The sequence below is a fragment of the Sciurus carolinensis genome, unplaced genomic scaffold (assembly GCF_902686445.1).
Source record: "Sciurus carolinensis unplaced genomic scaffold, mSciCar1.2, whole genome shotgun sequence".
In the NCBI taxonomy this organism is placed as follows: Eukaryota; Metazoa; Chordata; class Mammalia; order Rodentia; family Sciuridae; genus Sciurus; species Sciurus carolinensis.
Window position 1 is genome coordinate 62,289 of NW_025920492.1, and position 10,392 is coordinate 72,680.

Genomic DNA, 10,392 nt, shown 5'->3' on the forward strand with positions numbered 1-10,392 from the left:
CTCAAAAAATCTAGTTGAATGAAAGTACACTGATCAAAAAACATTGATATTATGAGCTCAAAAATATAGAATTAAAGGAATAAACAAGAGTACTGGAAAAAGACACAACCTGCAATTATTTCTGAAAGGCAGTATGAGGGAGAGTAGAAGCAGGTTGATGCATCAGGACTACCACTCCAAGTAAGAGGAGCAGTAGTGGTCAGTGACTTCAGCAAACTGGTTTTTAAGGTGAAAAATCATACTCCCCCCAAAAAATCTTGGCAGGTTCACAATAGGGTTCTTTCATTTTCTCTTTTTTTTTTTTCAAGCAATACAAATGGCAAACTTTAGTTTACCTATTTCAGGCTGCACCTGGCAGGTTATCAGGGTGGGGTAAGGGGGGAGCTAGACTATTCATATGTGAAACTGGCAGCTTCTGGGACCTCCAGAGGGATGGGTTGCTTCACAGAAATCATCGTAGGTGTTTTGGCCTAAATATCTCAAATGACCTTAGTATTCCCTATGACCCACATAGCCTCCATGACCTCAGTAGCTTCTATGAGAAGGCCCATAAAAACTGAGTAGCCTGTGTATCTGAACTGACCTGCTTATGTTCTATGACTTCACAGCATCCATGACATGAGAAATATGCATGACTTGTATAACCATTATGACCTGAATAGCCTGAATTACTGAGTGCCCTCTAAAACCCACTAGACAGTAGGAGCTGTGTTGCTTCTATGTCTGAGTATCCTCTATGCATATGCATATGCAAAGCCTCTGTAAACTAAATAGTTCTACAATCTGCATGATCTGGATTATAAGACCTACATGGCCTCTACAGCCTGAGAAATATTAGAAGCTATTAATGTTATAGGGAACACTCAGGTCAAATAAAGTACACAGGTTATAGAGGGCACACTAACGGTTTATGCTTCATGTGAATTAGAAGCTAAGTAATTTTCAAAGGCCATTGAAGACACAGTGGCTATGCAGTTGTTGAGTTAACACAGATCACACAGGCTACACAGATCATAATGTTTTCTGGGGTATAGATACTACAGATGCTATTTACACTACTCAAGCCATGAAGGTGGTGTACACCATATGGTTTATGTGCAGCATAGGTCATAGAAATAAAAATACCATGGACATAGTGCAGGTTATAGAGACTACTCAGGCCATGAAGTCTATATAGGTCATTGAGACGATTCAGGTCATAAAGGCTACATGAGTCATAAATGCACTGCAAAATATAGCATATAATCATGCCTTAGTTTCTACACAGGTTGTTGGGGCTCCTCATGTCAAAGAGAATACTTGGGTCATAGAAGAAGCACAGGTCAGAAAAACTATATTGAACATATGGACCACTGAGTTTATAATGGCTATTAAGGATATAGAGGACATAGAGGCTATGAAGGTCATGGTGTCTACTAAGGCCATAGAAGTTAGCGAGGCTTTTTAAGACACTTAGTCTAATAAAGGCTGCCCAGAATATGGAGGTTACTCAGATCATTTGTCTACTCTCTCCATAGAGACTGGGGTCTTAGATGTTGAAGAAGTCATAGAAGTTATCTAGGTCAAAGGTTTACTAAGGATATGCAGGCTACTTAAGTCAATGTGGTTGCATAAATCATACAGGCCACAAGGAAACAAAGGCTAAGCATATAATAAAGACTTGGCAGATCATAGAGATTTTCAGGTCATTAGAGACTTCTAGAGTCTTTTTGGCTACTCAAGCCATGAAGGATACAGAATTCACAATGTATATAATGGTCATTTAGAATTCTGTGGCTACAAAGGACCATGAAACTAAAAATGACATAGAGGCTACTCAGACCCTGTGAATAAACAGGATATAGGATAGTCTCATGTCATGAAAGATACATCAGTCATAGATATTTTGCAAGCTACAAAGGCCAAAATCCCTCTTCAGATCATAGAGGCTACCCAGGTTATCCAGGCTACGGAGTCTGTAGAAGCTTCACAAACCCTAGGCACAACTAAGGACATTGAAGTTACTCATGCCACTGAGGGTACTCAGGTTAAAGTGGCTAACCGTGTCTCACACTACTCAGGTATTAGGAGTAAACCAGGTCTTAGAGGCTACTGAATTAATTTATGCTTCTTTGATTATAAAGTCTATTCAGGTCAAAGGTCTTTGGTCATAGATGCTACATATTTCATAGGGTTTTAAGTAATAGAAGCTATTAATTTCTTTTAGAAGATTGATGTCATAACATTTTTGCATGCCATAGAGATTTTATAGTTCATAGAGTCTCCTCAGGTCATAGAGGTTACTAAGGTCACTTAGTATATTTAGGACAGATAACTTAACCTGGTCTCAAAGGGCATGCTTATGCTAGAGGCTATGAAGGCCATAAATACCACATGGGTCATGGGGGTAATTTTGGCCATGAAGAGTAGACTGGTCATAGAATTTACTAAGATCATTTTTGTTTCTCAGGTCATAGACAATATGCAGGATATAGAGTCCACTAAGAACCCAGACTCAATAATATCACAAAGGCTTTACAGATTATAGAGGCTTCAGTGGTCATAGGGCTGCTAAAGACATTTAGGCTTATCATGCTTTTAAGTTTAAGCACCTCATAGAGTTTGATTACATCATACAACACTCAATCATTGAGGATACATGGGTCAATAAAGTTCCACAGTTCAGGCATGATACACAGACCACAGAGACCACAGAAGCTGCAATGGAATTTAGATGAAGCAGGTCACTGATATTATGTAAGTCTTAGATAACACTTAAGTTTATAGTATATACATTGGCCCCTGAGGCTGAGGTGATAAGGACTTTCAGTCTAGTCAGGTAATCCAGGTTACACAAGTTAAAAAACTATGCATATCATAGAGGTTACACAGTAGGTAGTGGATACTAAATTATTTTAGGTTACTAAGGTCATAAAGTTTACACATGTCACAGAGTCTCACAAAACAGAACCTACTCCGGTCATAGATGCTTCAGATATTATAAGGTATACTAAGGCTTAAACACTATAAAGTTTATTTAGGTTATTCAGAGCAAAAAAGAAACACATTTCATAGAGGCTGCACAAGTCATAGAGGCTACACATGTCATGGATACATAAGTAATAGATGTTATGAAGGTTATAGAGGCTACTAAAGATCATAAAGTCTGTGTAGATCATGGATGCTAAGAGATATAAAGGAGACAAAAACCTTTGACAAAGCAGTCTTTATAACAAATTGTGCTTGGGAAAAATAGCTATTTATATGTATTTGAATGAGACAATAACCATATCTATCACTCTGCACAGAAAGTCAATTCAAAGTGGAAAAAATACTTTGAAATTAGACCAGAAACTATGCAACTCTCAGAAGAAAATTTGGGATGAACACATCAACTTATAGGGACATGTAAAACTTTCTCATTAGAACCCCTAGCACTGAAGAATTGATGCCTAATATTAAAAAATGAGATGGCATCGATTTTAAAACCTCTGAACAGCAAAAGAAGAAATTTATAATGAGAAAATCATTGCTAGGTACTTTTCTTAAAGAAGACTAATAATTAAAATATAAGAATAACAAATTATTTAACATAAAAACCCCAATTAATAAATAGCCAAATGACCAAAACAGTCACATCCAAAAAGGAAAAAAATGGTTAAGATATATATGAAAAATTCTCAAAATAATTATTAATTAGGGAATGCAAAACAAAACTACACTGAAATTTCATCTCATTCTTGTCAGATGGGCCATCATCCAGAATGCAAACAAAAGTAAATGCTGGAGAAGATGTAAAAAAAATGAAACACTTTTCACAATGTTGGTGGGATGGCAAAGTAGTCCACCATTATTGAAATTAATGTATGGATTTCTAAGACTAGGAGTAAACTGTAATATAGCCCAATTATACCACACCTCAGTGTATATTGTAAAGAATTATTCATCATAGTATAGCAATATCTATGTACCCCAAAATTATAACAGCACATTTCACAGAAACCAAACTAGAACCAGCAAAGATGTCTATCAGTGGTTGAATGGAAATGAAATGTGTACATACACAATACAATTTTATTGTCCATAAAGAAAAATAAAATTATGTCATTTGTATGTAAATAAATGGAAATTGAGAGCATTATGTTATGTACAGTAAGCGACACAAAGAAGGTCAAGGAACATTGTTTTTTTCCTCATATGTGGAAGCTAGAGTAAAAGGGAAAAGTAAGGTATGTATCTGTGTGAATCTCATGTAAATTGAAATTATTAGACAAGAGGAAAAAAAGAATGCAGGTGGGAGAAGTGAATGGTAAGGAAATAAACAGGGGAATAGTATTAGCTAAATTATAGTGCTATATTGTGTGCATTTGTGAATATGTAGCAAATCCTACCATTATGCACAAATGTATGCACAAATAAAATATTGAAAAAATTCCTTTAAAAAAGTAGAAGACAAATGGACACAGAGTTTACAATACTGACTCTGACTACCCCATTAATGCAAGGTTCTTGGTCATTGAAGATATGCAGGCAATAGATGATATTCTTTCCATGCTTGCCAGGTCATATGGGTTACACAGACAAAAATGATACATAGACTCTAAAGGCTACATGTGTCAAAGAATATATGCAGTTTATAGATTGTATGGTCATAGAATCTAATCAGGTCATAGAAGCTACAGATAAATATACAAGGTCATATATGTATAGTGGACACAGAGTTCACACATGTCTTGGGAATTTTAAATTTATTTAGGCTACTAGGGCTGCAGTAGCTACTAAGATCCTTTAGACTGCTCAAGACATAAGGGCTAAACAGGACATCGATTATGCTGGATAAAGAGTCTCTGGCACATATACATGATAGGCAGGCCATGCAGGTTACATAGATTAAATTTTCCACTCAGGACATAGAGGTTAGAAAGAACATTGAGGAAACCAAGGACATAGGTCCTATGCAGGTCTATAAGGTTATGGATGTCATAGGAGTTACATAGGTCACAGAGACTATGCACTTCTTAGAAGCTGTTCAGGACATAGAAGGTACACAGGACTTAGAAAAGTATATCGATCATAGAGACAACTTAGACCATAGAAGCTCTGCTGGCCATAGAGAATTCCCAGGTTATCATAACTGTGCAGGACAATAAAGTTACATAAATAACAGAGGGAACACAGTTTAGAGAGGCTACTGATGTCGTAGAAGCTATGCACAAAATACATACAACTTAGCTCACAAGGAAAATTCAGGTTAAAATGCCAAGGAGATCAAAAAGGCTACTCAAGTCATAGAGGCTATGCAGGTCAAGGTCTGTTAAGGTAATTTAGTCTACTCATGGAATAGAGAATATTCAACCTCCAGTGCAAACTCAAGACATTAGGCTCTAAGTTCAGAAAGGTTACTCGTTTTTGTAGAAGCTATTCATGTCATGAAGGTTATAAAGCCACAGAAGTTAGACTGATCATAGAGCCTACTTATAGAAGGCACACAGAACACAGGATACCCTGACTATACAGGATATACAGATTTTATGGGATATGTATGTCATAGTGTATAACCAGCATAAATGGTAAAAAGGTCATAGAGACTGTGCTGTTCATAGTGGCTAATCAAGGTATAAAACCTTCAAAAATCTTAGTGTCTACTAAGGACAAAAGTGATACTAAAGTCATTTAGGATTCTCAGGTCATAAAAGTGATGCAAACCACAGAGCTAAAAGGCCAAAGAGTCTATTCAAACCATACATGCTATGCAGATCATAGGTGCTATTCATGCTAGAGGCTATATAAGTCATAGAGTTTATTCAGGATATAGAGACTATGCCATACTGGCTATGCATGTCATAGAGGCTACTAAGGTCATTTAGGATACTCAGAACACAAATACAGCACAGAAAACACCCAGCACATACATACAGTAGAGGCTTTTCCAAGTCATAGACACTACATAGGTCATAGATGCCACTTGGGTCATAAAGCCTAGGAGGATCAGAGTGTCTTTTCTGACATAGAGCTTGTGCAGATCATGGTGGATATATTAGGGTACAGATGTTGCTAATGTCATACCAGGTAATCAGGCAATAGAATCCATTCAGGATCTAGAAAATAGGCAGGCCATAGGGGCTATTTGGCTCCAAGAGATTATGCAGGTCATAGAGTTTATTCAGACCAGAAAGTCTGCTCAAGACATATGTTTATGTAGGTCATAGAGGCTCTATAGATTACAGAGGCTATGAAAATGGTAGAGATTACATAGGTCACAGAGGTAACTTTGAGGTTATAGAAGCCATGCAGTTTTTAGTTATAATTCAGGTCATAGAGATTATGCAGGTCTACAGAGCACACAGATTATGTTTACTTGTAGACTTTGAGACTACTCAAACCTCATAGGTGCAAAGGTAATTAAGACCAACTGAGATCATAGAGGCTAATGAGTTAATTTAGACTTTTCAGGATAATACCCTGAGGCTATGCAGGTCATACAGACTAAATACCACAGAAGCTACAGAGATCATTAGAGGTCTTATAATTCAAAGAGACTACACTGACTATAGCAGCTACTAAGGTTAATTAACTAATATTTTTATTGTTTTTTATCTATTTAGTGTTACAAGACAGCAAAATGCATTTTGATTTATTTTACACAAATGGAGTACTTTTCATTTCTATGGTTGTACATGATGTAGCTACAATTACTATAAAGGAAACATAGGTTACTTAGGCTACACAGGCCCTAAAGGCTCTGAAAGTCAAAGACTATGCCAGACATAGACAGTTGAATGTAAGAGACTATGCATGTCTCAGATGTACACAATCATACGGACTTTGCAAGACAAAATTTTACTCAGAACATACAGCCTACTGAGGCAGTAAAGTCTAAAGATGTGTCATAGAGGCACCATATGTCATAGAGTCTACACAGTTCATACAGTATTTTGATATTACAGAATGTATGCAGCATAGGTAGAGAGACTAGTCAATCCTTAAAAGCTCTGTAGATCTTAGATGTCACTCAGACTTTAGAAGTTCTGAAGCTGACAAATATAGTGACTCAGGCTGTTAATAAAACAAGGTCATAGTGAATACTCTACTAGTGAATAATCTACTTTGAATACTCTACATAGTGAATAATCTACTGTTTTTTTCTAGACTTTTCAGGCCATAAAGGATATATAATTGTTATAGACTCTGAAGGTCATTGAGGCTGTAACATGTTCTAGAGTTTACGCTATTCATAGGGACTGCTCAACTTATTGAGTTGACTTGGATCAATGAGATCAATTTATTGAGGGGACTCAGATCAATGAGATGCTCACATATTTGGGTACTCAAGTTATACATATTACCCAGGCTATGTGGAATACTGAGACCATGTAGACTGTGTAGGTCATTAAGGCTACACAGGTCAGAGAGGCTAAGGTCATCAAGGCTACATAGGTCAGAGATTCAACTCAGGTCTTAGAGGGTATGTCTGTAATAGGGGGTACTAAGTTCAATCAGGACATGGAGGCCAATGATGGAACACATATTATTTGGTCAGTAAAATTCATGAAGATTAAGTTTCATAGAGTCTTTTTTCATCATAGAGGTTGAAGGGAACACATAGGCTAAATAGGTCTCAGAGGCTACTGAGGTCATAAAGCTTACAAATGTCTTTGACACTACTAGCATCATATAGGACACACACAATGCTTAAACTACTCAGGTCATACAGATTAAGTAGGACAAAGAGACTACTAAGGTAGTTTAGATAAATCAGTCTATAAAGTCTACATAGGTCACAGTGACTCTCCATGTCATAGAGGCTGCAGAGACAGTAAGTCTGTGCAGGAAATAGAGGCAAATCAGTTCATTAAGGATACTGATGACATAAAGTCTTTGCAGATGTTAGAGGCTTCACAGGCCATAGAGGCTTTAAATGTTACAGAGGTTTTGCAGATATTTGCAGATACACAGGTCTTAGATGTTTCACAGGTCCTAGAAGTTATAAAGGTTCTTTAGGCTACTCATGCCAAACAAGCTCCTGAGGTCATGGGAAAACTAAAGTCCTGTTGACTATTTAAGCCATAGAAGCTAAGAAAATAATAGAGGCCACATAAACACAGAGACTAAGCAGGTCATAGTTTTCTGGTTCTTTTGGTCAGCACTACTGTCCTAACACTGCTTAGTTTTTCCTACTTTTTTTTGCTTCAATGTTCCCTAGGAATTCCTCAGTCATTCTCCTCTGGCTTCTCTGTGTGAGTGCCCATTACCCGTAAGTACTCAGTTTTCTTTCTGGTCTATTCTAGATTTCCCTAGAGCTTTCTTGCTCAGACCCCTCTGAGTTTTGAGTGTGAGCACCTCTAACCCACAGGCACTCAGTTTTCCCTGGCTTTGTTACTGAGCACCCCATATCATTCTGTGCTCAATCTCCTCTTTGTTCTTTATTGTTCAGCTCTCATCCAGCATAAGTCAGATTCTTCTGGGTCCTCTGTGTTATTTCCCCTCGCCTGCCATTAATCAGACTCCTCTGGGTCCTCTAAGTTAGTGCCCCTGACCTGCCAGAGCTCAGTCTCCTCTTATTCTGTGGACGAGTACCCTCAATCAGCAGAGGCCAGGAACTTCCATCTCCTCTGTAAAACCCCAGTTGTTGTTCATTGCAGAGGGTTCACAATTGCCTCCCTGTGAGTACTGCACTCTCTCTAGTGTTACATCTTTATGAAAATATGGTGAGGGTCATCCTCCAGTTTCCTGGATACCTTTGGTCTCTCTGGATGAGTGAGTCTTTCCTGTCTTTCCTGTCCCTAGTTGAGCTGGGTCAGGGGTTCTTTCTGGGATCCTGTTTGAGTTGTGTACTGCCTCCATCAATTGTGGTGCAGGAGTGTTTCTGAGTCCACAGTGCCCTTCATGGCCCAACTTGTTGTGGTTCATGAATATGTTGACTGCCCTGGCTGGTCTGTTCTGTCCTCTCACTGAGTGGATAGATCTGAGTCTGCCAACAGGCTTTCTACAGGGGACCTTTTATAGCTATGCCAGAGCTGACTGTGCTGAGGTTCAGAAGCACTGAGGCAGAGATTTCCTGTGCCCCCACCTGAGCTTCCCTCTGCACATCCTTTCTCCTTCCTGAGCCCTCCCAGGGAAAGGCTGTGAGCAGGGGATCTGTCCTCCTACCAGGCACCCTTGTCCTCCTTCCAGGGCACTGATTCATGGTAATAAGAGCCACTGTCCTCCTCATGGCCTGCCTCCTCATTCACCTGGAGTCTGTCCCAGATTGGTCAACTGCTCCCCACAGAAAGTGCTGGGAAATGAGTGTGTGTTCTCCTTTCCCATGTTTAGTTCCAGTGTTTGGGGTCATCCCCATCTTGTACTGCTTCTACCCAGTGGGAGAAGTACAAATGAGGAGAGGGACAGAAGTCCAGGCTGAGCAGGTGCTTTAGGAAAGAATGTGTGTGGGCTGAGTGGAGGCCCTGTTTGGAATCTGAGCCTCTTCCTGTGCTCTTTTAGTCCCCATAGCCTTCCTGGAATTGCAGAGGCCTCCAGGGTCCCTCACCTGCACCCCACCTGGGATGCCAGTTGATGTCAATCAACAGGGTCTCTGAAGGGAAGTTTTGAAGTGATTATTAATCTCCCCAGTGCAGAGGATGTGTGATCAGTGTTTTACTATAATCTTAAGACACCCTCTTTCCATAGTGTATCCACAGATCAAGTGCTACTCACCACCTCCTTCCCTGATGACTGGACTTCTGAGTCTATAGTCAGCTAACGGTGTCCATGGGCCCACCAAGGATAAGATCAGACTCCTAGTAATTATTCACTGTTCTCTATTTACAGAGAACTTCCACAGTGATCACTGGATGATAGTTAAGTGCAGTTCTGCAAAGAATTTTGGTGAAAAATGTCACTTATAAATAACAGATCAATTGAAAAATTTGTGGCACTCAGCTCCTTTGTGCAGGACAAGTGGTTGTTCCTGGTGGAATGGATGCTAGTTTTGAGTACTGGAAGAGAGTTCCTCACATTTCTCTAGCTCTTCATGATGGAATGGCTACATAGATACATATTCCTGCATTATTATACTTTGCTAGATCACTGCATTAAACGAAGTCAATCTATAAACCATCCCACAGCAGGTGGTGGCTGCCCATTTCTGGGTTGTACATACCTCATGTTACCCTGATTGAGCATGGCCAGGAAGGGATCTGTAGTACAGCAGCATAATGTTTGCCTGTGAACATGATTCATGTGGCTCCTGAGCAGGTGAGAGAGCAAGATTGGGTGCAGATATCCTCTGGTTGCAGGTGGGAGAACAGCAATCCATTGTGGCCCCCCTAAGTTCCTGGTTCTGGAGCTCAGGGTGGGCTGACAGTTCCAAGAACTCAGTCCTACCCGTGGTCCAGGCCTGGATTCTGCACACAGGTTCCCAGGCACACATGG